Genomic DNA, 26,205 nt, shown 5'->3' with positions numbered 1-26,205 from the left:
CAAATAACTAAAAAATAATGATAAGCCAAAGTGGAAAAGAGTGCAAAATTGCTACTTTTAATAAAAGATATTCAAAAGCTGCTGAACAATGTTTCAAGGCACTAAAGCCTGGAATACAAACAATCATTTGCTGCTGAATCACTGATGATAGTCACTACATAGTCCCTTTTTGGGGTCCATTTTGTAGACCAGCCTATGCACTTTAGGATATGACAATAAGCATTTCACTGAGAAAATCTAAATAAAGGAAAGAAAGTGAATGTGAGAGGAGCAAGGGGAGAACTTTGGGGACAGGAGGGATGTTGAGAGAAATAACTCTTACAATGCAAATAAAAGACAAAATTTATTGACCGAACTTCCATGAACTTTGAATAAGTTAAATAACTCATTTTTCCTGTTTTCTATCAAAAATACACTAAATTTACCTGAAGGGAGCAGGATCTTTTTTTTTTTTTTTTTTTTTTTTTTTTTCCCTGGATGTAAAGTTCTTCATGGTCTCAAAAATGTGTACAAATTTGAAACAGCAAAAATTTGCTTCTATTTTAGGTATCATAACTATTCTAATCTTATGCCATTTTTTTTGAAATTATTAAAACATAACACATTTTAAAACATAAAAAAAAAAAAAAAAAGAATCTAAGGAAAGAATAATAATAAAAATTATGTATAGCTCCAGACAGATCAGCTCATTGTGCATCTTCTTACAATTTAATTTTTTAAGTTATTATCTCTTGCACGTTAAGTCATGCCATTAAGTAAAAAACATATATGCAAATGTAACTCCTTATATAATGCTATGCAATTCACATCTATTTCCACCTTCAGATTTTTTCTCTGGGAAAAAAAAAAAAAGAAAAAAAAGAACAATCTCTTCTCTAAATACTGCTGGAATTTACACTGATATTACATCACAGACCTCTATCTGGGGTCAGTCTTCCACTGAGACACTGTGTTCTCAAAGCCATTTAAAAAATGAAAAATAAACGAGAAAAAGAAAACGGTCAGTAAAACAGTGAAAAGGACAGATGATGTGTCACAAAAATGTCTGCAGCAATTGCTTAACTGCTCTCAGAGAAGTTTTCAATATTGCAAGAGAGAGAAGAGAAAAAAAAATTAATATATATTCATATGCTCTCCTGAGTGGAACTTGAACACAGAAATCCAAATACATTCTCTTCTGAGAAACAGGGAAGAAGAAAAGTGGTTGAAAGTGTTCTAGATATTTTCTGTCTATGGCCTATGGCACAGTAATGGCCTATGCCCTTTCTGCTAGCCTGTCTTGCCCTAGTACTTAATTCTGTTCTTCCTCAATTTGCAACGTATAAACTTGCAGAAAATAAATATACCGAGGTTGTGATCTCTGGAGGGCTCCCTCTCAACGCGATGACTGTGCTGATTTAGGAACATGAAAACCGTTTCTTCCCACAACCCACATTTTTCTTTTCACTCCGTCCCTTTTCTGCATCTCCCCCATTCTTCGTGTGCAGAACTACAACTGTTGGTGCTGACAAACAATCTGTGGGCAGCAATGCCACTGCAAACACTGCAAACACTGTGCTCTAGGCATGCCCTTACAAAAACACATATATAAAAGAGGGATTATATCAAACTTGGGTGCTTTTTGTTGGATCTGCAGAGTTTAGATTATCAGGATAGACCTGGGTTACTTTTTTGTTTAGAGAAAGAGATATTTTGGAAACAGGCTTTGTACGGTATTCATGAGTTGCATTGTAATGTTTTGCTCCTTTCTGTGTAAATACCTTTGACATTTTTTTTGTTAGATCCAGTGAGTTGAACTGTTTCACTGGAATATTTATGGAAGAATCCTATTAAAAATGCCCAGCCATCTTTTGTGCAGCTGGAGCTTCCGTAGCTGTGGTGGCTTTGTCACATTCCCAAAGACAGTGAGTGAAGATCTGAGGCCCCCACATGCAAAGTATTAGGGGGAGTCTAAATTGGGTGTAGAAAGTCCATTCTAGGTTACATTCCATCTACTTCTTAATAGAGGTAGTGGAGGGTTCTTCTGTCTTGTTCCCTGATCCTCCTGGTTGTGTGGCTGTCAGTTTAAACTGATGAAGAAATTAACTTTACCCCACCAGAAACCATGGCACTGTTCCAGTGTTATACCACACTCTCAGAAAAGATCGTTTTCTTTATACCTAATCTATATCTACTGTACTATTACTGCTTTCCTGTCACTACACTCTGTGATAAATATTGGAATGTTGCTATAGTGTGTCCATGCCTTCTTTTCTCAAGGCTGTCTTGGCTCAACTCATTCAGCATTTCTTATTAGATGTGCTCCAGATCTCTGATCACCTTTGTGGTCTTCCTCTTAGCCCAGTGTAATATAGTCCTGTCTTATGCTGGAGGCTCCTACCACGCTAGCATCTCTCTTTTTGTTACTTATGCCACTTTCTGGGTGGTCTTTTATGAAAGTGGAGTAGAGGTCCAGATCATCTCCTCCAATTTGTTTCTTCAACCACACTTCTTTTGATGCCATCTAATAGCCTAATACTAGATTGTTTTTCTGGACTGCACACACTGCTGACACATAATGAGCTTTTGGTCCAACAACATCCCCACTGAAAAAGATATCAAATTGTGCCATTCTTCATACAGATGTGGAGTACCACTCTTCACAGGTCTACACCTAGACATGGAGCCAACAACCCCAACACTTTGAATGCAACTATCCAGTAAATTCCTTATCCACCAAGTATCTGTTCATCAACTCCATGTATCTCCAATTTGGAGATGAGAATGTCATGCAAGACAGTCTTAAATGCTTTGCACAAGACCAGGTAGCAATTCAAAAGTAGTAAATTCAGACGTAATTTGAGGTCAAATTCATTTTTTACCTAGGATTTATTTATGTTTCTGTATCCTACCTATAATCTGTTCTAGGCAAAATGATTTTCAAATATTTTATAGCAAAAGCAAATGACAGTAACCTCAGACTTTCAACGTTTTTAAACTTTTGCGTTTTTTTTTTTCTTTCCCCCAGGATGTCCTCTCCTCATTCAGTTTTCCAGTATAACTCCTCAGCCACCTGCTATGCCTTTCTGTCTCTCACATATATCTTAGTAAATACAGAGCCAATTTATTGCTGTAGCAGAACTATTAATCAGGTTTATTATGACAGCACCTCCCCTGTGTTAGACAGTGTACTTATTTAGCAATAGACAACTAATATCTCATAGAGTTTGCTGTCAAGCTTGAGAACAGTGCAACGTTAGGGAAGAGATGCTACATCTTTGGGAGCACAATGCAGATTTTTGGTGACAGAATATTTTAATTATAGTGTACCACTAAGAAAGAAGAAAAGGAGTTAGAGAAGAAGTAGATAGACAAATATTGTATGGAAGAAGATGGAGGCAGGAGAAAGATGAGTATAATTGCAGGAAAAGAGTATAAAAAGAGCAAAAAGTAGGTAACAGAAGAAGAAATAGGAGAGGCCTGGAAAGAACAGAAGCCAGCGCAAGACAGAAAAAAAAAAAAAAAAAAAAAGCCTGAATAGTTAAAAATATAAATTTCCCTAGCATGCTAGCATCCCTCTTTCGGTTACTTCCACCACTTACTGGGATCTGATGGAGCTTTTCCTTGTCACATCTTGCACTGCTTGGTCTACAGGGCAAAACTAACCTTTAAACTAATCTTTCTATATTAAATAGATTAAAAAATATTCCATCTCCCCACTGCTATATGATAACTTCTCCTGATTTGACTTAGAAGCAAATTATTATTCCCAGTAAAGGGAATTCAGTTTCGTCATTTAAGTGAAAAGCCTTCATTAGAGAGTAAGGTTTTGCCAGTCAGGTGATGATGCATGCTGGACACTGACAAAACTAATAGAAAGCTATGTTTCTTGCACAATATTCTTAAAATAGGTTCTAACACTGACTTAGTACATAGTAAGAAAGAGATAAGACCAGTAATATACCAAACATGTTCTCTCTACATTTCCATACAGTTTATCAGGAACAAATGTTTTAGGAAGACAATTAGATGGAAAAAACAAACAAACAAACAAACAAAAAACCAAAACAAACAAACAAACAAAACCCCAGAACTTTTCAAACATTTTTATTTAACTATTTAGATCACACTTAAAAATGTCTTGCAGCACTCCAGCAAATATTAATTTATAAAACGTTTGGAGAAGTTAGGCCTTCACTGAAGATTACCTGGATTTGGATTAATAATGTTAATTCTTCTTATCATATGACAGATAAGAAGACACAGCTTTGCACAATTCCAGAAGTAATGAACACCTTGCACAACTGTACAATCAAGCTTACTTGCAAATGTTGTAATATTAGTATGCTTAGATAATCTAACCATGATGCCTTTAATGGTTTGGACAATACCAAATTTATTCTTCTGAATTACTTTTCTTTTACCAAGAAGACTTCTTTTAGCCACTCGAGACTGTGAACTGGAAATATTGCAGTAAAATGCTACAAACACTTTTTGTGACGTATGCAATATAAATTTAAGCAGTCTTAATTGCACAGAGTAGTAATGACTGCAGTTTGATTTGAGTGTTCTCTGCAATAAAAAAATGTTTTGCAAATTACTCAGTGAATAATACATGCCACTGAGCATATTCTAGAGTTCTGAGTTCATCTCCAGAACTGTATAAAATTCAGCCACTCAATTACTTGTTGTAAATTATTTGTTCATCTTACTTACAGGCATTCTGAATATTGTGAGGTTAATATTCTGCAAGAAATTTATTTTTTACTGGTTTTCCATCTTCTAATTTTACAGAACTCTGAAAGATTTTCATACCATTATTTGCAATCCATGCTGTAAATAAGAATAAGGAGAGAAAAATATAAAAGGATGAGATAATTCTGGACAGAGTGATATCATCTCTGTCAGTCTCTGGAATAAACTTTGCCAGGCTATTAATGGATACATAGGTGAGAAGAAATCTGCTTAATCTTATGAATTTGCCTGAACTGACTCTTTTAAGGGTTGTGTGAGCAAGATGTGGCACACCGTATTTCTTCCACAATATTTGTTTAGAAAATGTGTCCTGAAAATTATAATTATATAGAAATATCTTGGGACTTTTAACTAAATAATAAACACTGTTCTTTAACAGCAGTTTTGTGCAGTCTTGAGGAAACATGCACCATCCTTGGACTGAAGTATGAACTTTGGTCAACACAACTAATCCAGTATACAATGCCATATAGAAAGATGCCGTAATCTGAGGGAGAGGAGAGAAAGCTTCCTGGAAAAAGCTCCTCTACAAATCACATTCACTGCTCAGGGATTAGATAATTCCACTGCATCTTCAGAACTTCAAAGCTAGAGGAAAAAATACACGTCTAGCAGTAAAACGTCAGAGACACAATTTGGTTGATTATATAAAGTATGAAATATTATTCTCAATATAAAATAAGAGACTGTAGAAATTCAAAAATTACTTAAAGTCAAACTAGAAAGAACTAGCAGGGAAAAATAAATAGACCAGAGAGAGACTGTGGGTGCATGTGTCTGCTAACCACACAGGAACAATCCCACACACTGTCTGCAGACTAGTAAGGGCATTCCAAGGAGCCCTTTTCCAGTTCAGCTTCAAATGACCTCTACTTGTCACAGCTGACATGCTTTAGCTCAGCAGAAGCTGTATTTAAAATGCCCTTCTTTGCAAAGCCGTACTAAGCACATACCATTTGAGGAAGATTGGCCTGGCAGAGTTAACTTTATTAAGCTTCACAGAAGTGCTAGAAAACTTTTGGAAAGAAGAGGTGGCTTTCCTAATTCAAGAAATAGATGTACAGAGAACTTGTAGAGATCACTGAGAGAATTAATCTCTGCTGGCACCGAGAAGGGGCATTTCAGGGAGGAATAGATTTAGAGAAACTATATTGTAGTTCCCTACAGTGGGTTGCAAAGGAAAGCATCCAGGTGGGTTTTGGTTATCTCCAGAGTAGGAATCTCCACACTTTCTCTAGGCAGCTGGTTCTAGTGTTCAATCACTCTCAATGTAAATAAGTTTTTTCTCATGCTTGTATGGAATTTCTTGTGTTCCAGTTTGTGCTTATCACCCCTTATCCTGTTGCTGGGCACAACTGTAAAGGGCCTGACCCAATTCTCTTTGATACCAGCCCTTTATATACTTAGAAGTTTTGCCGAGATCTCCCTTCAGCCTCCTCCTTCCTAGGCTAAACAGTCCCAGCTCTCTCAGCCTTTCCTCATAAACAAGGTGCTCCAGGACCCTCACCATCTTTGTAGAGCCCCACTAGACTCTGCCTGGGAGTTCCCTGTTTTGATACTTATTCATGAAATTACAAAATTGGCTGAAATTTTTTTTATACAGTTCTGAATCATTATGCAGAAGTGGGAACAGGCTGCCCAGGGATGTGATGGAATCACCATCCATGGAGGTGTTCAAGAAACATTTAGATGTTGTACTGAGGGACACAGTTTAGTGGAAAATATTAGTGATAGGTAAACAGTTGAACTGAATGATCTTGGAGGTCTTTTCCAAGCTTGGTGATTCTATGATTCTTTGAAAGTTTTAAAGAGACCTCCCTAGATGGTCTTGAAAAGAATGCAAAGTTTTGAGAGGTGTATATAAATATATTTATATGACTGAAATATTTTATTGCATGCTTACAAATGGTCTGAGAATTTGAATATTAATTCAAAAGTATATGAGCTGAAAGAAGAAGAACCAGTCACAAGAATTGATGGCACATACAAACACATTAAAAAAAAAAGATGAATGGTCAAAGTCTACGATCATAGCAATGAATAAGATGTATTTTTTGTGTAAATTTAGGAAAACAGAAATAATAACAAAGAAAAAGATTTCATTTAAACAGTATCCAGTCACATGAGAACAAAACTCCAAATGGAATTTTAGATGAAAGAAAAATTCTGCTAGATGAGATAAAATCTAACATAATAGAATTCTTTTTACTTATATAAAAGTGAACAATGTTATTCTAATAATACTACACTGTAGTTTTTATAAAACAAATTTCAGCACGATAGGAAAATAATTCAAGCAGATCCTTTTATCTCTTTTTTTTTTTTCCTTAGTCAGAGTCTGAAGCAACAGATAAAACTTGAACTCTCCCTTGAAAGTCTTTAATTAAAGAATGTATTGACTATATTTCAAAGAAGCAGCATGGAAAATAAAGTTAATATAATAATTTGCCAGGCACAATTACCATTGTGCAATTTATAATGAATTCTTGTGCTTATATTTATACATTTTTGAAAGTCATTCACCAAGACTCAACAAACATTTAGGAAATAAACATTTGCAGTACTCAAATGTTAGCTTTGTAGCAAAATTTATGGAAAGACAAACTCTTGATAGCACAAAAAAAGCTCTACAACACCTCGGAATAAATGTAAAAGTGTTTCTCAACTCTTTTGTTCTCTTAGTGAGTGTAATTGGCATAGGATGCATTAGTAATGATGCATAATCTTGGACTATTTATGCCAGCTTGACTTTCTTTTCTTATTCTTATGAAAAATAGCCAAGTGAAAATGTTTTTTGATATAGTGTGCAATTATGTTTTATTTATCCTACTGTGTATCTAGCGCACTAACGACGTGTGTTTGTATATAAATATTCATGTGTAGCTATGTATATGTTTTCCTCCACACCAGCATGAAGTCATGGTTTTGTGATTTTTAGTTTTCGGTATTCCACATCATGACATCATGCATTGCACTGGGAGTTAAAGTGCTCCGAGTACCTGTCCTTGCACGTTGCAGAAGTCATGGGATCTGGCCGTTCCTGGTTGTGTTGGAGTGTGCTTTCCTAGCCGTACCAAGCTTTTCAGGAACTTTCTCTCTCTCTCTCTCTATCTCTCCTATTTTATTTATTAGTCTCAATTTCAATTATATTGTATTATATTGTGTTATCTTGCATTCTTATATCATAGTTGGTAAAATAAGTTTTCTTCCATAGGTCACTGCCGCTGTTTCTTCTTCCTTCTTTGAGCCCAGCTTCGATCTCCCTACCCCTTTTCCTTTTTCCTTCCCATTTTGTGGGGACAGGAGTGGGCCCTGGGCCCACTACTGCCCCCCTGTCATGGGCATAGGTTGATCTAGTTAACTCCATGACACATGAAAGTGGCTAAAAACTGTAATATATAACTACCTAAAAACTATTTTTTAATCAAGTTAATGACAGATATTTGAAGTACACCTGCAGCCTTTTACATTTCTGTAGTTATATTCATGTCCATAAGTAAACATTCTGTTAATTTCCTTTCAGTGGTTAAAGGCAGTCCTCAGTGTACCCTCAGAATAGCAAGAAAGAAAAGTATAAATCTCTGAAAAGAATGTAGAAATTCTTTGTGTTTTTCACTCACTCCAAAGTCTGGAAACAGGACAAGATCTAAATTGCCCTGTATATGCAACTTCAGGATGACCCTGATCCCCAGCACTGGTCACTGTGAAACTGAGTCCCTTTCAAAGCTGTAAAATAATGTTTCTTCCTTGAAAAAAAAAAAATAAAAATCATAATTTGAACAAAGATGGTGCATGAATGTATTATATTGACATGGGTATTGTTTTGAGCATTGGGCCTGGGGAAGGAACAAAATGCTTTTATGCCCTCCAAAAATTGCAGAAGATGATGAACAAATAGTCTGCACTTTGAATAATAGGAAGAAACTGTGGAGAAGAGCAAGAACAGGGACAGACATTGTCTTCTCACAGATCTCAGGAAATGAAACAAGGTTGCATTATATATTTATTATGTAAAATATAATTTGTGCAATATATACTTATTTTTACAGTTTCTAGGAGTTATATCTATGTGCATATATATATGTTTGTAATATATTAGCAGCAGATGGAAACAGAAAATATACTGCTGCTATTTTGTTTAGCACAGGTTTTTTTTTTTTTTTTTTTTTTGTATTTGATTTCATCATTGTTACTCTTTTTACAAGTGGATCTTTTTTCAGTTAATGGGAAAAGACTCTCAAGAAAAGAACAGACATACATTCTGGATGGCATATTTAAATAAAATCAGCTGACAAAAATAAATAATTGTCTTGTATTAAAATAATACAGAAATTGTCAGCCTGACCCTCTCCGTGGTTTTGTTTTGGTTTCTATTTTTCTTGTGACATCTCTAGGTAGAATAATACTTTTCTACACCTGTATGATAAAGCAGAGTACATCATAGAAACAGAATTAACACAGCTTTGTATGGATGGGTAGGTTCCATATCTTAATTTTGTTGTTACTGTTATCTCAGATTTCAAGTAATTGTAAAGTGATGCTGTCAAAATTCTTCATAGCTGTTCACTCCATCTGCCTTCAGTATTTAGGATCAAACTGCCATAGCAGAGTAAGTACCCTTTGTAAACTGTGCTTTCTTCAAAGTGGTGAACAAAATACAGGTTTTAAAGTTTTATAACTCACAAATTAATTTCAATTAGCGTAGTTGTAAGTTAGGGTAGTCAAATAGTATTTGAAATTAGACTATAGTTACTTTATTAATTGTAATTCTTATTACCAGCATGATGACAGAACACATCATCTATTACCAAATGCATATGTCAAGCATTTACATCTTACTTCTGGTGCGAATGCCATGGAAAGGTGCTTTTTTGTGCAATCTGAAAATATAAGTCTTTCCAGAGAAAGCACAGGTAGTCATGCAAATTGGTCTCACCTATATCTTTCAGAGGAAGCAAAGATATTCCATATAACAAGAAGGTAGATGAACCTCCGATCAGGAAGTCCGTTCCTCTAAATGTTGTCTTCCTACTTTCAAAACATAGTTCTATCTTTCCTTGAGTTGATACAAATGAGAAAACCATGGAGAAAGGATCACATAAACTGAAGTTTGGTAACACCTTTTAGCAATACACTGAGAATCACTTTCTTCCTGGTCACATAATTACAAAAATATCTTGTGATCAGATCAGTTTAGAAAGAATAAAAAATAAATCTTTGCTTCTTGTAAGCAAGAATACACATGGCCACATAAACAATTTTAATATGAAACTTGATAAAAATAATCTTTAAGTAACTTTTGCCATGTGGTTCTGACAAAGAAGGACAATTCATGCATCTAATATCTAAAAATAAATTCTTTTTATGTTCAGTGATCTTAAAATTTCTCACTAGCTGTCTCAGCAATCATACCTCTAGGATACATTGCTTCTAACACAGTCATGTTCATTTAAACTACAGTCAAAATCTGTTATCATATGCATGCATAGATCACTGTTTTCAGATCTCCAGAACTCGACAAAAATGCCTTCTCCCTCAAACAAATGGTGACTCCACCACCTCTCTAGGCAGCCTATGTCAGTGCAGAACCACTCTTTCAGAGAAGAAATTTTTCCCAATATCCAACTTGAAGCTCCTCTGGTGCGACTTGAGGCCATCACCTCTCATTCTATTACTGTTACCTTGGAAAAAGAGACTGACTTCTACCTTGCCACAACCTCCTTTCAGATGGCTGTAGCAAGTGATAAGGTCTTCCCTGAGTCTCCTCCTCTCCTGATTAAATAGTTTTAGTATAGGAGGGAACCAGCACCAAAATGGTGGAGCAGATCAAGAACAGAGGGCATCTTATTCATTCTTAAGGCTATGGTCAAGCCTGAAGAACTGATATGTGATTATAATTACAGATCATGATAAATGGTTTGAAGTTTGCAATTGCTTGCTTTGTTTGTTTGTCACTTTGCAGCTTTAATTTGCAGAGGTTTTGCATTTCCACTGACTGTTACACTTAGCTTAAATTACATAGGTAGAAGAGAGGCACACAGTCACTGCTCCTTTCAGTCTAATTTGCCTAGTTTGAGTTCACAATGTATTATCTTACAGTGCCACAGTCAGTCAGTCACCTTTTGGCAAGTTAGAGTCAGCCGCAGAACAGACTTGTGTCAAACTTGATAGTCTTCATTAACTGTATAAAAATACTTAAGGGGGCAGTCAGACATTACTTAACATAGTTTGTACTCCTAAATGTACCTACTCAGTTGAGAAGATCCATTCACTTCAAGAAATCAGTACATTGTAGTATTAGGAAAATACTTTCATAATCTGGTCCCTTAAGTCCTAGCTTGTTGTTCTGAAATGCATGGTAGGTCATAAAATGGAAACTTTACCTCTCCTCTTTCTGAATATTAAGCATTTATTAATGCAGAACTGTAAAATACTGACAAATGTAATTATATCTCTTATATATCTCTTAATTACAAAAAAGTAATATAGTAAAAGTAATAGAGTAATATTTAATGAAGTCTGTTTTCAGCTCAATATACAACTGACTATATTTGACCTGGTGTGCATTCCACAACAAAATAAGGAGAGGTATTGCCAGAAGATACTTGGCTGTGAAAATCACTCAACAGCAGACTACTAATTCCCTTAAAATGAAGGCAATAAAATACGGAGTGCAAACAGATAGTGATAGAAAAATGACTGCCACTGCTTTTTTCTTGTCTTGAACAGACAGAAGCAACAAATTAACTATATCTTGGAGAGTCTCAGCTTCATCTCTGCTCTCTGACTTTGAATGCTTTCATTTTCTCATGCACAAAAAGGAGCATCTTGAGGGGAGCCAGTAGCCAGCTATTATAGCCTCTTTATGATGAATGCTCAAATCTTCAAAGGAATATTAAATTGGATCTATAGAATGGAGACATATGAAATCAGAATATATTTTCAAAACCATTTATCAGTAGATTTTATTTGGTTGCAAGTTAATCACTAGAAGGATATCTAATTCTTTTCGATTGTGCTCATCACGGTAAAGCCTGGCTTGGACTGGTTCCATAACAGGGGGCAAAGGACCTCCAGACCCATGTCCTGGGAAAGCGAAAAGGGGGAAGGGAAAAGGTAGGGAGATTGGTGTAGAAAGGGAAAACAGCAGAAAAAGGCAAGGGGAAAAAAGCTTTCCTAAATGTAAATATAAACAAGGAGTGGGCAGGCAGAAAGGCAGAGGAAGCCACGATGGAATACTGGTTTAAAAAAAAAAAAAAAAAAAAAAAAAAAGAGAAAGAAATAAAAAATAAAAGATAAGGAATGTACTGTGTAAAACGAAAAATAAAAGAATTAAATCACAGTGAGGTAAAGGTGCTCATTATTTCTGTTTTATTATTCTCTTAAATGCATACAGTACAATGGCCTTATAATTATGGCTGTTATTCCCTATTGGATCATATACAAAGAGCCATCACAAGAATGTTTTCCAGTGCAGAGTATGCATCACTTGCAAGTGCTATAAGGAATGGTACATATCACTTGTGGGGTACTGTTATGGTGTAGCTAATTTTCTTTGCAGTCTCATATGATACTGTGTTTTGGATTTGCTGGTAAAAATATTGGTGCTAAGAGACCAAAGATTTAGTTGTTGCAAAGCAATGTTCACACTGAGTCAAGCTCCACATGCTGCCCCAGCTGTGAGAGAGAAGGGGGAACAACAGAAACGAGGAAGGGACACAGCCAGGACAAATGATCCACGCTGGCCAAAGCATGACCATACGTCATACTCAGCAATAAAATTTGGGGACAAGTAAGAGACAAGGAGGGGAGGTGCTAGTAGTAAAGCCGTTTGTCTTCTGAAAAAGAAAAAACCTGCTATGGATTCTGAGTCGTGCTTTTACAAAAGTAGCTGAATATCAGCCTGCTGACAGGAAATAGTGAATTATTTCACTTTTTTTTTTTTTTTCTTGTCCAAATAGCTTTTGTTTTGCCTAGTAAACTGTCTTTATTTCAAAACATGAGTTCTCACATTTAAACCTTTCCAGTTCTCTCCCTATCCCACCAATGGAACTGAGCAAACAGCACTGTAGAGCTGAGCTCCTTGTCAATTTAAAACAGGAATAGGAGCACTGGCAAAAGAACAGGACAGAAGAGACCCTCCACTGCTTCTCCTGAAAAAAGATGGAACTTCATTTAGAATTGACTTTCTACACCCAATTTGGACTCCCCCTAATGCTTTGCATGTGGGGGCCTCAGATCTTCACTCACTGTCTTTGGGAATGTGACAAAGCCACCACAGCTACGGAAGCTCCAGCTGCACAAAAGATGGCTGGGCATTTTTAATAGGATTCTTCCATAAATATTCCAGTGAAACAGTTCAACTCACTGGATCTAACAACAAAAATGTCAAAGGTATTTACACAGAAAGGAGCAAAACATTACAATGCAACTCATGAATACCGTACAAAGCCTGTTTCCAAAATATCTCTTTCTCTAAACAAAAAAGTAACCCAGGTCTATCCTGACAATCTAAACTCTGCAGATCCAACAAAAAGCACCCAGGTTTGATATAATCCCTCTTTTATATATGTGTTTTTGTAAGGGCATGCCTAGAGCACAGTGTTTGCAGTGTTTGCAGTGGCATTGCTGCCCACAGATTGTTTGTCAGCACCAACAGTTGTAGTTCTGCACACGAAGAATGGGGGAGATGCAGAAAAGGGACGGAGTGAAAAGAAAAATGTGGGTTGTGGGAAGAAACGGTTTTCATGTTCCTAAATCAACACAGTCATCGCGTTGAGAGGGAGCCCTCCAGAGATCACAACCTCGGTATATTTATTTTCTGCAAGTTTATACGTTGCAAATTGAGGAAGAACAGAATTAAGTACTAGGGCAAGACAGGCTAGCAGAAAGGGCATAGGCCATTACTGTGCCATAGGCCATAGACAGAAAATATCTAGAACACTTTCAACCACTTTTCTTCTTCCCTGTTTCTCAGAAGAGAATGTATTTGGATTTCTGTGTTCAAGTTCCACTCAGGAGAGCATATGAATATATATTAATTTTTTTTTCTCTTCTCTCTCTTGCAATATTGAAAACTTCTCTGAGAGCAGTTAAGCAATTGCTGCAGACATTTTTGTGACACATCATCTGTCCTTTTCACTGTTTTACTGGCCGTTTTCTTTTTCTCATTTATTTTTCATTTTTTAAATGGTTTTGAGAACACAGTGTCTCAGTGGAAGACTGACCCCAGATAGAGGTCTGTGATGTAATATCAGTGTAAATTCCAGCAGTATTTAGAAAAAGAAACTTAAGTCAGCTGCAGATAGAGATATGGAAAAGACATTAAAATGCTGAGAAAAGGAAGGCTGTGAAACTCCCTTGAGGTTTAAATCATAGATCTGATAGTAAATATCCACCTTATCACTTGATCAACATCAATATCTTTACAGATGAAACATTATCAGAAGAGATAAAATCTGCAGAAAATGTAAAATTTGAACAGAAAATTTCACCAACTCAAGAAGACTAAATTGAACTAGTTTGTAACGATAGAAAATTTAGATACTTAGTTTTCTAACTACATATTAAAAAAAGGGTACAGCAGGAGTACCACACAAACAATGCATTTGACTGCTCAGTAATCTTACTTCTGTCTCACATTTGATATAATTTAGCTATAGTCTTGTAAATTTCAGAACTAAAGAATGCTGATGATAGTAGTAGCAAAATAAATAATTAGATTTAAATATTCTCCTTTGACATTATCTGGAATTAATTCCTTTGTACCACAAAATACTGAACATCTCAAATACCCTTGATCTCCTAGGACCAGAAATTATCTACTGTCTGCATCACTGATGGCTAGTTCATTAAATGTTTTTTATGCAGAATTCCTGGACATATCCCAAACTGAGGCTGAGTTCTGCACCAAAGTGGAATCTTTCCATTGGACTGAATAATTAGGTAGCTTTATAATCTGTATATTGTATGACTAAAGCTTTGGAAAATGTGCCTATATGTCCAAGACAGAATTGTGTTTTCACATAAATTTGATTTATGTGTAAAAGCAGCTTTCAAGGGATACAACAGATCAAAAAAAGAATGACTACTTTGACAGCTTCTAATTGTTTCTGTCAGCATTATGGCATTTATAGGCCTGGATGCTGTTGGAGGAGCTGCAGGAGATAGGAAACAGTGATTTACAAATTACTGATCCTATTTTGCTGTTGAATCTTATGAAATTGAAAATTTCCAGTTTCAGCAATGAAACAAGGAGTGATTCTTCTTGCTTGTGTCTTTTGAATGCTAGGATGATTCATGCAGATATTCAAATGATACAATAAACAGATAAGCTTTTATGTTAATAATAATGGAAGACAAATCCATTGGCAGCAGAACAAGCTCTATCTAGATTACTTCAAAACAGAGATTCTCAATCATGAAGAGAACTGCATTATAACAATGGAAATATATTTCCTCCAAACAAATTAATGACAGTGTTTGACATATTGGTTATGAAAAGTAACTTTCATGGAAATAAAATATCCCAGTTTGATCAGTTCTGGCACTAGAATTATTATTGATATCGCAAAATGTAGTCACATTTACTGTGGTGGAAACTGCAGAAAAGTTTAATCTTTACAGGAAGGTTTATGTGAGTTTCTCTAGGAAAATCAAATCATGCAGTTTCCTGAAGGGGAAGAACTGAAAATATAACTTTTGATTAAATCTTTTTCCAGAATTGTCCTTGGTTTTGGTATTTCTGGCTTCCTGCTTAATACTGTTGTGGTTTAACCTGTCAGGTGGCTCAGCATCACAGAGTCATTCGCTCACTCCCCCTCTTCCCAATGGGATGGGGAAAAAAAAAAAAAAAAAAAAAAGCAGAACTTTTGGGTTTAAATAAAAGTATTTCCAAAGATAGACAAAAGGGAAAGGGTATTTGTTATAACTGTGCATAGATATAAATGGATATAACAAGCAATTGCTCATCATTCCCTGACTGATGCTCTGCTAGACCTTGAGCAGCTGAAGAGAATGAGATGAACCCCCACCCTCTTCAAAACTCCATAAGCATGATGTCGCATGGTACAGAATATCCCTTTGGCCAGTTTAAGTCAGCTGTCCTAATTCTGTTCTCTCCCAGCTCCTTGAGCCCTTCGCTGCAAATGGCCTTGGCTCTGTACAACACAACTTAGCAGAACCTAGAAATATTGGTGTGTTATCAACATTGTCTTTCTCCCAAAACCAAAAGAAAACAATTTCATCTCAGATGAAACAAAGACAAATATTAAGATTCATCTTAAGAATTACAAAAGAAGTAGAAAAAAATATTCTAGGAAATAAAATACATCATGTCTTCGTAAAAGTTACTCTAACTAACAAAATTTGGGCAATATCTGCTTTTTATTTTCTCAGAAATTTTAAGCAATCAAAACCAAAATCAGATAGAGTATACTATCTTCTGTAAGTACAACATTACTTCAATGACTTGTGGGATATTGGTACGATGGCTGTTGCAACACTGCTTCACATTGATTGAGGGAATAAGGTACAAGGAATCCAATATTCCTTGGAGTTAGTTTTTCTTGTGCTTATGCAACATGTCCAGATCCTGGTTTCTCAGATGTATTTTTCATCTGAATACATTTCAGATGATAGTGTATACATACACTATCATCTTCACTTTGAATTAGTCAAGGAAAGTTCACCTGCAGATATTCCAAAAGTCTTTATGAAATCATTATGGAAGCTGTAGTATGATCATTACAGGATCAAGGGAGAATTTATTTGTTAACTGATCGATACTTTTATCTCATGTTTTTCTCCAAGACAACTCTGTAAAGCACATGTTTCTAAGTGAATGCAGAACAGCACTTTCCTGCTTGATTCTGTTTTATTTATTTATTATGAATGTGATGTGCCAAGTAATTGTAGAGAACCTAAACCCAAAACTCAAGGACATTCTCTTACAGATTTGTAGATCTATCCTGTCTCTCCATCAAGAAGTTACAACTCAGGAGTTATTTGATGTGTGTATATTCTATGAAGTATATTGCTGAATTAATATTATAGAAAAATTCTGTTTTTAATATTTCTTAAGATGATGCATTGTCACTCAAAAGTATTTGCTTCTTCCATCAAATCTCTTAAAGCTGTAGACCTCCATGGTATGTACTAAATGATATAAGATGCTGGGGTAAACCAGAGTGATAATGCAAATTGGATGCTGTTTAACATATGGAACCTTGGAAGTGAGTATCAGATAGTGAGAGAAAAATCAATGTTCAGACTGATACTAGCCCTTTTTTTTTTAATCGATATTCTGTTGTGGTTTGGTTATTGTTTTGTTGTTTGTTTGCTTGATGTTTAGTTTGGATCATCATCATCATAAAATATGGGGGTAATTCATGAAAAACCATTCCTCAGTTACAAGCTGTTTTTTTTGCTAGAAGTAAAATCTCATGACAAGGCCAAGCCAGCATTCACTGCTTGTGCGGAACTGCTCATCTCACTTCTTTCTGCAACTAATACTGAATAGATTTTCAGGCACATATGTGGCAAAGGAATGTCTTCCCTGAAATTCCTGTTGTCATAGATTTGGTGAGTACACCATAACAGAGACAAAGTTAACAGAGTTCAAGCAAAGCATCCTGCAAAGAACTACTGCTTTTAATTTTCTTCAGAATGTTTTCATAACTCATGGTACAATGATCAGAGCTACAAGCCACCGTCATGTTCACACCCCTTGGCTGAAAGTGAGCTGGACCCAGTGGATATTTCCTTAGCTCTCTGGTGAAGCCGTAGGTTTGTTTTCTGCCAGCTGGTCATTTTATTGAAGCATGAACAGTATGAACTATTTTCCTATTGAAGTCATTGATAGAAAGAATAATTTTAATGAAATAATTTGTTTTTTTTTTATTCTTGGTTGTTGTTTTTTTATCTTTTCCCCCCGTAATCTTAGTATTCTGTTTTATTTCACTTGCCTTAGCATTAAATAACTATTTTATCTTTTCTCATATTTATTCAGTAACACTTAGAGGACTTCTGCTTTTAATCAGACTTGAATCTTTTTCATTTCCACAGGAAATGTTGATGTCTGTACTATGTTTATATGTATACAACCTCATTTCAATTATATTGCCTTGAGATGTGAAGAGTTGTGGGATTTGTTGCATACAGTCTTGCTGAAGGCAAAAAAAAAATCCTGTCTATTACCTTCTGTCTCTAATACAAGATGAAAAACAATAAAAAATGCAGCATAACCAGTTTGACTCCTTCATTATAAATAAATGGTAGATTTTCACCATTTTCAATTCTAATAAATATTTTCAGTTTTTCAGTTAATTCACACTGACAACTATAGGTAAATCATAGGTCTAGATAAAATCACCGAATTTTTAGTTATTGAAAGCTAACGTACTATGTATGTTCAAAGCCACTAGATTTATAATGCTCAAGTATTTTATGGATACAGAAATTCAGGAATTACTACTGTCACAGTATCTATACTATTCAGTTTTACTCATAGGAAAAAATGATTCTGTTGAATTTAGAAAGATACATACTAACCTCTGAGTTTATGCTATACTTCCTTATTAAATGAAGAGTATCTTTTTTTCTATTCAAATTTTGAACCCCATTTATACTATATTTACAGCACAACATGATTTAGTGAGAAATGATATAGTATATTTCTTCTTGACATTTTCTCAAGAAAGAATACAGTCCACATTCACTACTGAGACATCTGGCTATTTCATTTTCTAAATAGAATTGATTTGTAACCTATGTACTTATTTAAAACTTTTTAAAGTTAGCATACATGTCTTGCATAAGATCAAGAGTAAGTTGCATTCATTTACAGTTCTAACATAAGACAAAAAATGCATGCAGTTGAAAGTGGCTCTTGATAAACAAAGTTTTCAAGGTTCCTTGAAAGTAGCGATAACTCAAATTCTACACTAATAAAAAGCATCAACATGCATAGGTTAGGCTTGTTCAAACAAAATAAGGAAATGCTACTTCTCTTTTTTTTTTTTTTTTTTTTTTTTTTTTTGTCTGTTTTTATAATTGATAAGTTTAATGGGACTGAAGAAAGAGCAGCCATTTTAAAGTCTCTCTGAAATATCTTCCTTAAATATGTAAAAAGTGTGGACCTGCTCTTGCTGTCTTCCCAGCCTCCACTATGGAAATGTATGAATCATTTGCTTTCAGTGCATCATTTGTTACAAAGACAAGCACTTCCATGCCATTGCAAGATGAAAAAAATCTGAACACTAACTTTGAGGCTTGTACAGGAAGGGCAATTAGATGTTCTTTCAGTTAATGAGCTGTGTTTCATTGACGGCTTTGATATAAGACAACTTATAAAACTGTCAAAGATGATTCAAAGAGTGTTTTTTGCAGTGAAACCATGACCTAAATCACTCCTCATGTTTTAGGTTTACTATGCACCCTACACCTCAGTTATCAAAGGAACTAAATATAAATCTAACATAAAGAGCTCTTGCTGTATAAGATATCTGACTTGACTTCCAAATAAATTGAAAGCAGAGCTTTTAAAAGCTTGAAATATAATCTTATTACAGAGAAATGAATTACTGGGCTGATTCACTGACAAGACAGCTACATCTTCACTGAGATGCTTACTGACATTTTATACTTCTCTAAGTAAAAAATAATGTTTGGTGATAAACTAATAATAAAACCATGCTGAAGGTCCAGATTATTACAAAACTAACAGAAATAATACAAGACAAAATTATTCATATTTCCTAAAGTAATTCTCTATTTGAAAATTTGTGTAGGTAAATGAAGGCACCAGATAGATTGTTTTGTCACTTCTAGTTTCTATTCTGACACGTTGAGATCTTATGCAGACTTCAGCAGTTCTTTGAGGTTGAAATTATAAACAAGATCAATAAAATCACCTCTTGACATCCATGAATCAAATCAGCCAAATATTCAGGCAACTTGTCTACTCCTCTTTCACTAGTTTGTGAACATAAATTAAACTGCATGATGTAGTAAAACAGAGATCAGCAATCTTTCCTGAAATAGTAGCTGATCTAATATTAAGAGATATCTTACAAAAGATATTTGCTTTGCTAAAAGCATGCTTTATATATCAATAAGACTATGAGGCTGTTGGTATCATTTAAAAAGGAATGTATTACTTTTGTATCCTCAAGCTGAGTAATTTACTGACTTTTTTTTTTTTTAAATAAGTCTATTAAGACTATTTAAAATTTTTGATTTGTCACTTCATTTGTATACCTAAAAAAGTCTGCTCATTAAGTCCATTAGACGATTTCTGATCCTAAAAAAGACAGAACTTTCAAACATCAGCAATATACTAGATTCTTTAGGAAGCAGATATTGCAATATGAAAATATTCATGCTGTGGACATTTAAAATAAGAATAAACAAACATTCACGTTATTTCACAAAACTTAAGATTGAAAAAAGAATATGAAAATTTCCATTTCATGTTGCTGTTACTAGTATTCCAGCCTGTACACACACATATTTTTTTCTCAGTGGGGATGGCAAATATAAATATATAGTTACTACTTCAATCATGCTACAGACCAGAAATAGTCAAAATTTAGATTTCCTCTTCAACATTCAGTCATTGTATTTGTGCTTTTGTGAATACGTCTACCCATAGGAGATATATAAAGAACTAGGCTGTGAAGAGACTTTATGATACATTTTTCTGCAAAGAATTACAATCATGGAAATCTAACTTTTGAGAATAAGGATATATATATATAATAAAATTGGTAAATCAAGATGAAAATTCATGATGAGACCCTTGAAAATAGCTCTATGTTTAAATATTTCCACAGATCACCAGCATGGTGAATTGAATCTATTTTACCTTTCTCATGTGATTCACCTCTTCTTTGTGTAGCTCATAATTTTTCCATGTGTGTATGAAACAAACAGTGTATATATATAGTTATTTCCAGAGCTTTTGGCTTGTTAGTTTTAGATTGCAATATGCGTTAGATATTAAAAAGAAGGGGGAAAAAGATAGTGGTGGTGGCAGAGGCGTAGGAATAGGATTTGCTTGGGACCTCATTAATACTGACTGTTCTCAAGACATAAGAACATGGCATGAAGAAATGTTTATGTACCTAAACCAATGGAGATTTTTCTATGAATTTCAGTGAGGCTGGAATTCACTGCCAACTTCATTCACTGAGTCAGATTTAGTAATGCTGGAAATGGCAAGGATGACTTTAAAGGTAAGTTAGCTTGATCACCCTATTCTGATTCAATGTGCTGCATGTAAATAAATTATCAGTACCCTTGAATCAAAAAGTAAAATGCTCCAGTGGTATCATTTTCATCTAAGTCTTATTTACTTAGTTATTTAGTATTTCTGTTGAGCACCATTTATTTCTTTTTTGATAGTAGTTTTATGACCATATGAAAAATAGAAAAGCACATAAATATATCTCTTAATTTTATGTCCCTGGTTTATGAGTGGTTACACAGATTTGGAAGAAAGAGAGAAACCTAGAAATCTATTTCATACTGACAGCCACTGTTGATACTGATTTTCATAATAAGGGAAATCTCAAGTTTGAATGCTAGGATTCAATGCTGATTATTAACAGTTTGAGTTTTTTGTTTCGGCATAGCTGAAACTCACATGCAGATTACTAGTTTTGGATAATGGAGCATATATTATCAAGTTTCTAAATTGCTCTGAATTTCATTATATTTCTTTGGATTCTTGGAAATATAATATTTCACAGTTTTGATTGGTCAGTAGTATATCAACAGCAATTGTTGATCTATTTCGGTATTTCTGTTTCAGGTCTTTATAGACAAAAAAATTTGAAACAGTTAGTTTTCATTTTTTCTTTATGATTTTCTGGCATTTATTTGGTCAACTCTCATTTCACCCAATTGCATGATAACTAAGAGAAAGTTACTGTTATTATGAGGCCCAAGTCTGGCATAACATTTAACTGTTTTCTTAAATTTAATTGGTCTCATTGAAATCTTATGGCTTCATAAAGGCATGAGTTTCATGCTTAAAAGAAAATATATACTGGAGTCCACCCAGGCAGTCACTTGAGAAGAGCTTTTACTTCAGGCAGGCTTCAACACATTTCATAAAATCAAGTAAATCTGTTTTGAAAGACACAGCTCAGATCTACTTCTTCAAGTAGTTTTGTCTTTCTCCTTACAAAACCAGAAATGAAATTATTTTGTGCAAATCTAATCCTGAGAGAACGAAACAGAGTCCATCAGAAGGCAATGTTGTTCATTACTTACCTATTTTGCACATATTTTCAAAGCTGAACACAAGTTACAAGAAAGTGATTCATCTTTATTCTTAATACCCTACTTTCTCAGGCAGTTCCAATTTTAAAGGGTCTCATCTAGGCAGAGAGAGGGAGGGAAATGGAAGAGGAGGAAGGAAAAGAAAAAGAATGTTTCCATCTGTCACTTAGTTTTCTTCTAACAGCTGCTGATTTGACTAATGACAGTTGCATAATTACCATCTCACACGTGTTTGATAATGTTCTTTGTTTGGACTGCCAGTTGTCTTGATGGAGTACACTCAATGGTGCTATTCAAGAGTGGAAACCTGCTTATTTAAAATCCATGTCTAGAGCAATTTGAAGAGCATGAGCTCCCTATCTGAAACATTCGTGCCATCATTGCAAACATTTTTTGATGTTTTTTAATCTTCCCTCTGAAAATTCCACTGCTGGAAGCCATAAATACACCCTTATTATAAATTGTTCTTTAGTTCACAAATGCGTTTTCATCCATATTGATAGAAGTTTTCAAGAAAGCATAAATACTAGACTAACTATTTTATCAATGCTTTTAAAAAGTATAGACAACAATAACCAGTGCACTTTACCATGGCTTTTATCTGTAGCTCACTGAATAGATACAATTTTCATTATGCCTTGATCTATTAGCAAAGATACTATGTATAATGATTACTCTCTTCAACCCATGAAGATTTATTTCCACATCCAATACTTTCATCTGAAATGCAATATTAGTAAAAATTGAAACATTTCTTGAAATCACTAAGTAATGTTCCCACTGCTCCTTGAGGAGAGTTTCTAACCTTCTATAAAGTTAACTGGAAGTTTTATTTAAATTCTGCACTCATTGTTCTATGAATGAATATTCTTACCAAAGACTACCTTAGAAAACAATGTAAACAAAGAGATATCTAATTAGAGTTCCTCGGGAATTATTTTGCTACTGAAGCAAAAAGCTCTAACATTGTTTCACCTTTCTGTGCTTAGGCCCACATTAGCTGATTAAAAAAAAAAGAAATTAAATTAATTAATACATTCCCAAGGAAATTCCCACAGTTCTCCACTGTCATGAAAATCTTCAAAATTAATTCTGGTTTTTGTTGTTGTTGTTGTTTGTTGGATTAATACAGCATTAACAAATGAGAAACAAATTAGAAAACAAAGCAAAAGCAAAACAAACTTAAAAGGTCATCTGAAGCCTAGTTTCTTCAGTATAAGACAAGATTAGGACATGTAATCAAGGAGAATAATATTGTTCAGCAATTCCTAAATACAGATGAGTTTATTAGAGATCTATATCATTAAGTGACTACTAGTTCAATATCTTAAGTTCTGAACAAATCTGATCAGTGTCTAGCATCATTTTAAAAATACTAAAGAAAATATTTGATAAGTTTGGCAATTACAGATTGAAAACTTACAAATCATTGTCAACATTTATTCAGAAAGGACAAGTAGATATATTCAGAGGTTACTTTTTGCTTATAATTTTCTCCTCTGTGGAGATTCTTGGGACGCCCTCATTGCTGTAATGTAATTGCTTCCCAGTAGAGATTTAAGCTCTCTGACTCAGATGTTAGTCATAACATCTGTCACATGTAGTTTATGATCACTCTCATCCTCTCCCTAGAGAGTGCATGAAGAGTGCTATGTTATTTTTTTAGGGTTTGATTCAGGGGGAATTTATTTTTTATATATTGCAACTTAATAACCTAAGCAAATAAATGCAGACGTTGTGCTTTTAGTAGTTTACTATGTCAACTTGTAACACATTTTATGAAATATTTTTATCTACTTTGAGGTAGTTAAACTGTAGCTGTTACAATAGTTAAATGCTCAGCTGATGTGCTCAACAACACAAGAAATGGCTGGAAGTCCATAAGAAGGCTATATGTCTCTTAGGACCCTTGGGATTTTTACAGTGCAGAACAGTGATTATAGTATAATTCCAGTCCATTGACACTTTTTTTCACTATAGTTCAAGTTAATTAGCTTTGTGGTTGGATTACTGGGTTCCCTCCAACTTTTATAACATCACTAGTGATGCCATCTGTCCCAGGTATTTTTCCTCTTAAAGTCTTCATGACTTTATCATGCATAAGGCGAGATTATTTCTTCACGTCCTTTTTTATGTCATAGGAGGTGGTGAAACTTGTCATGTTTGTCTCTATGCATCCTTGTTGAGCTGCTGGTAAAGCTCATCTGCTCCCTGCAGGATGCTATCTTTCCCTCTGTAATTACTCTTTCATCACTGTCTGAGAGGGACATCTGGTGTCAATTATCTGTTTTCTTCTCATCTTGCTACAGCTGTTTCTTTTAAGAGTATTTTAAATCATTTCTATGTTGCACCGTATTTTCAGATCCTTTGTGATCTTTTATTTTCAAGGTCATGCAGTTCTTGAAGTTACAAATAATCAATTGTTTTCTCCTTTGATTGTTTCTTTTAACATTCATATCCTATAAGCATTTGAATTAATAAACTGATTGTGATAAAAAACAATAGACGTAGGTTCTGCTATAATGAGATCTCTTTTTCAAAGAAACTGGTGAACTCTGTCTTCATCTCAAGAGAGGAAAAGTCTGAGGGGATACTTCATGGTGGCCTGTAGCTCCTCACAGGAGAGCGAAGGGTAGCATTGATCTCTGCTCTCTGGTGACAACAGCAGGACCTGAAGGATAAGGAGTTACCTCCATACCAAAAATTTCTGCAGTATCTTAACCAGGTCCCAGACTTTCTCATACAACATTGCTAGGGAACTTAGGCAAAGCTGGTGAAAGGAAAATCCTACAGTGAAAGAATTCTTAAGATCTTGTCAACAGCAGAGTTCTAGATGTTAAATATAAGTCTGTTTACTTGAAGTAGATAAGAAATTTGCAAAAACAGATAATAGATACTCAACTGTTTTATTCCAGGTTACATATGTAGGTGTGGGGCAATCATTTTTTCAAGCTAAAATGCAATCCAAGCCTCTCAGGTTACTTTTTATCTTTTTTCTTTTTTTTCTTACAGAGTGCCAAGGACACAGGCTGCTCACATTTCCTATATCGGGTTAAATATGTGTTATATAACCATATTGCTGAATATAAAAGGGCTAAGATGAAAGATTTACTTATTTTACGTAAGGACTATTTGCTCTCTTTTGGGGCCTAGAGTGGAATGACAAGTAGCTAAGAACATATGCAGTCTCTGGAGATGAGAAGCAATTCCATGACAACCAGTGACAAATTTAAATCAACCTATGTATTTTCACAAATTAACCTTCTTCTGAGAGGAGTAAGGAAGCCTAGATGTCTAATATATTGGGGTTTTTTGTTTGTTTGTATGTTTGTGTATTTTGCAAAGGTTTATTTTAGTTGAAGTTTGGTTCTTACTTCCAAACTGCCATTTGTATTGTAACACAGTCTTTCAAGATAAGACCACTAACTTTCAGAAAACTGAGTGTCTCTAACTGAGAACCAAGTTCTTCCATCATGACTTAATTGTATTTATTCTATCTAGAAACTCTGGAGAAAGCTGGCTTCTGAATTATATAAATACATCATAATCTTAACTTGTGCTTTATTCTGTTAATGTAGAAATCAATGGGATTATTTAAAAAATCCCATTTTCAAAACGTATTATAAATACGTTGGGTTTGTACTCCTTCAGAGAATGAATATATTTTTTTCTGCCACTTCAGAAATACTAAGTCACTTTGAAATAAGCTAATCAGTAAAAACTACAGTCTGAATTCTCCCCTTCTATTATTGTTGTGTCATCCATGGACTGAGAGATTGAACCTGATTTTAATTTCAGAGATTTACACAGATTTATGCTATTATGATACATGACTGAGTGTAATCTGGTCCATTACACAATAATTCTTTTTTTTTCTTTTCTCAGATAACTCGACTTGGCAACAAAGGGAGATGTGTAACTATTTCCACAAACAGATTTCTGAAAATGTACACTATATAGTCTAAATTTGTGAACATTAACTTTTTCAACAACTTCAGAACATTCTTATGGTTAATTAATTATCTAATTGACAGCACCATAACCCTGGATGAGGAATTTTTGACAGAGGTAGTAAAAAAAGGGATATCTATTTACTTCATGAGTACTTTAACATCTTGTCACTCTTTTTTTAGTGTATCTCTCATTTTCTTTTTTTTTTTTTTTTTTTTTTTTTTTTTTTTTTTT

Source organism: Lagopus leucura, unplaced genomic scaffold, assembly GCF_019238085.1.
Source record: "Lagopus leucura isolate 7727_CA_CO unplaced genomic scaffold, USGS_WTPT01 Super-Scaffold_100002, whole genome shotgun sequence".
Classification (NCBI taxonomy): Eukaryota; Metazoa; Chordata; class Aves; order Galliformes; family Phasianidae; genus Lagopus; species Lagopus leucura.
This window is presented reverse-complemented; position numbering follows the sequence as displayed.